The sequence below is a fragment of the Gekko japonicus genome, unplaced genomic scaffold, assembly GCF_001447785.1.
Source record: "Gekko japonicus isolate JY-2015 unplaced genomic scaffold, Gekko_japonicus_V1.1 scaffold869, whole genome shotgun sequence".
Taxonomy (NCBI): Eukaryota; Metazoa; Chordata; class Lepidosauria; order Squamata; family Gekkonidae; genus Gekko; species Gekko japonicus.
Window position 1 is genome coordinate 456,477 of NW_015173700.1, and position 3,203 is coordinate 459,679.

The following is a 3,203-nucleotide window of genomic DNA, read 5'->3' on the forward strand; positions in this document are numbered from 1 at the left end:
CTTGCAAGTCCGGATTGTCGCTTGGCAGTGACAGGTCGCTTCGGGGGTGGGGTGGTTCTGCAGCTGCTGGTTTTTTTGGACAGGCCCTGGTGACTTGGAGGGGGAGTGGGGCGCTCTGGATGACCTGGCTTCGCTTTTCTGCTTCTGCCCCCCCCCCCGGACCCCCCCCCCCCACTTCTGCAAACAGTTGGCCTGCAGGGCTTTGAGGATCAGGCGGGGTTTGATAGAAACTTTTTAGGGTGCTCCTCTTCTCTAGCGCATTGCAATTTTGCAGAGTTCGCAATTGCAGCTAACGACAGCTCCAGGGGAACTGTTTTTCCCTGCCTTCAAAACGAGACCAGCCCCCGCTCAGGTTTTGCAAGGAAATCGGATCTCCCCCTTCCAATGCTCTCTCTAAGCTGTGGAGTCTTGTGAGCAAAAAAATCTACTTTGTGAGGTACCCTGGTTAAAGTTGTGAGCGAGCGATTTGGCCGCTGCATAAATTAGTTTGCTCTAGAGCCACCTTTCCTGAGCTAGGACAAAAATGTGTGAGATGGAGGCTAAAAAACTGTGAGCTACCTCACACTAATTCAGTTAGGCGGGACACTGCCCCAATTTGGCCCATATGCTGTCTTCAGTGCGTGGCCTGGTTACCATGACCCACCGCGAAGGGAGTCCTTCTGCACGGGCAGAATAGTCCCTTTTATGACTTATTATGTAGTCCCACGACTGAGGATTCCAAAGCATTTCAAAAAGTGCTCTTTGTGCATGCCCCACAGACCTCTTGCTATGACATTGCTGGTGCCAGAATTGACTGCCAAAATATGTGGGCTGTGCTCCCTAAGTGAGTTACAAAGGTGTGGGGGGGTCTGTCTTAGCAGAATGGCTGCAAGAAAAGGCTGCATTGTCTCTCTGTGTTGAGGGTACTGGAGGTCCTGCAGGATCGGTGCCAAAGACAAACATCTCTGGTATGTGCATGTGCATTCAAGAAGGTTCCCAGAATGATGGGATTGTTAGAGACTGCATAAGTAGCGAATTGCAAATGGGAAAGGGTTGGTATTCTCCCTGCCTCCATAGATTCATGTAAAAGCATATATATATAGAAGTCTCACATGCAGAATGTTTTTGCCGGGATATACATTAGATCTCCAGCTCTTCCCTGCAGCCTTGCCTGGAAACCGTGCATGGATAATTTTAGTCTTTGCAAAGCATTGTGTCTCCAGGGTATTCGGAATGCTTTGTGTGCACTCTAGCGACGCCGTTGTGAGGTAGGCCAGCCCTGTTACAGCATTGTTGAAGGGGGGGGGAGGCCGGTTGAACGAGACTAGAATGTTTCTGAGTGAGTTCACTGTAGGCGTAAAACCTGGTTCAAGGGCTCATGCCTGCTTGGAGCACATGCGCTTAACCATTACATCGACTCACAGTTGTAGTGTTGGAGGGTGAAGTGTGCACTGATATTATTCATGACTGCACTGATAGGGAGCTGGGGGGGGGGAGAAATGTATCCTCTGCTGTGTCTTGAGCGTCAAGAGTAGTGCTTATTCAAGAGTGTTAGAATTCCATGCGCAGGTATGCGCTTGCTTGGCACCCATTCCGCAGCCTCTGCACCAAAGTCCCTCCCCAACTCTGGTGCTTTAACTAGTTACTTTGACTTCTGTGGCAGGGTCCCAGTGATATGTGCCCCCCCTTCTGTTTCTGCTCCGTAGAAGTTATTTGTGAGATAAATTTGGAGTTAGTACCGAGCTGATCCCTTTGGGGCCCATGTTTGGTAAAACCTGGGCTAAGTCTGAGAGAGGCTTTGACTTAGCGTTTGAGAAAGTAGGTATGTAGCTTTTCGTTGGCTGCTTCAAACGCACAACAGAAATCAAACACTCCGATCATTCTATTTGGAAATATTTCTGCCTAAGCATCTGAGTTGGCTAAAGCAATGACAATAAAGAAATGCCGTATAGGTTTTAAAAAATGATCAGATAACTCAGGACTCGATGAATCCCAGGTGCTGGGTCGCCATGATGCCTAGAAATTTCATTCGTGTCTTAAGCAATGATTTCATTGCAGTTTCTCTTTGTGGTTTCCAGAAGAAGTAAAGATTTATTTAACGTCAGATTATGTTTTGCTGTGTGACCTAGAACTATATGTTCATGACCTTCTTCTTGTGCCTTGTTGATGTTAACCTTACGTCATTCAGTGGTGGTAGATAAATTAATTTCTTAACCAGTTGCTTTCTAGACTGGCTCCGATATTAAAATAACAGAGCTTTTTAACGCAATAATGAAGTTATGATAAATTGGGGAGAAAGTTAGGTTAGGGTTAGTTAGATGTTATCTTTTTGGCCTTTCCAGGTTGTTTCCAAGGGCAGCCCCACATCAAGTACATTGCAGTAATCTAGCCTTGAGGTTCCGGTGGCATGATCAGCTTGTTTGCTTGTTGGTTCAGTGTAACCCCAAATGTGATCTCCCTGCCCTCTTCAAGGTTCCTTGATGCCACTTATTTTTTTTATTTTTTTTACCCTGCATTGTCCCACCAAACAAGGAGGGTTGGGCAACTCTTTCTTATGCATCTCTTGAATGCTTTCTGGTATGGAGGATGTAGCACACAGTGAGGAAGATGAGTCCCAAAATGTCAGGTGATTATTGTTCTTGGTTAAGAACTTTTTTAAAAAACGGGCTCTTCATCATGAATGTCTGGTAATAAGTATACCCAGGCCGGCAGACAAGGGAACTTTTTTTGTGGACTGGTAACTTGTGCAAACATATTTGCAAGGATCTGTTTATCTGCTGCATGATAAAGTGAGTCTTGTCAAAGGCCGGAGCATCAAAAGGCCTTTTTGTTTTGGTGACCTGTGGCATTTAGAAGCCCGCTAGGATGGAGGCCACAAAGCTCCCAAAGGCTCTGTGCTTTTTGGTCGGCTAAACCGTGATTCCCCTAGCTACCCTATTGATTGGTTGGGGGGCGGGCAGGATCCCTGGGGGGGGCAGGATTTTAGATCCTGGTTGTTTTGTTTTGGTCTCTGTGTCATGCCCGGCTTGCGCCAGCAAGTATTCAGAGAAGCGTCAGCTGGGAGTAAATCTCCTTGTGCTAATTATAGCTTTCCTTCACCCAGCCGGACTCCGTTTTTTGTTTTTTTTGAGGGGGGGAGATATAGAAAAGGGAGGAAGCTGCAGTTCTGTAAAACCATGCTAGCTTATTGCAGTGTTCGTTTGCAGGCTTGGAAGCAGAAGGTG

General features: G+C 46.9%; 1 protein-coding gene across 2 annotated transcripts in view; it reads left to right on the plus strand.

Moving 5' to 3' along the window:
• Positions 1-3,203, plus strand: part of LOC107120519 (dual specificity mitogen-activated protein kinase kinase 3-like) — an 81,137-nt gene that overhangs the window by 41,708 nt on the left and 36,226 nt on the right. The window lies entirely within an intron of this gene.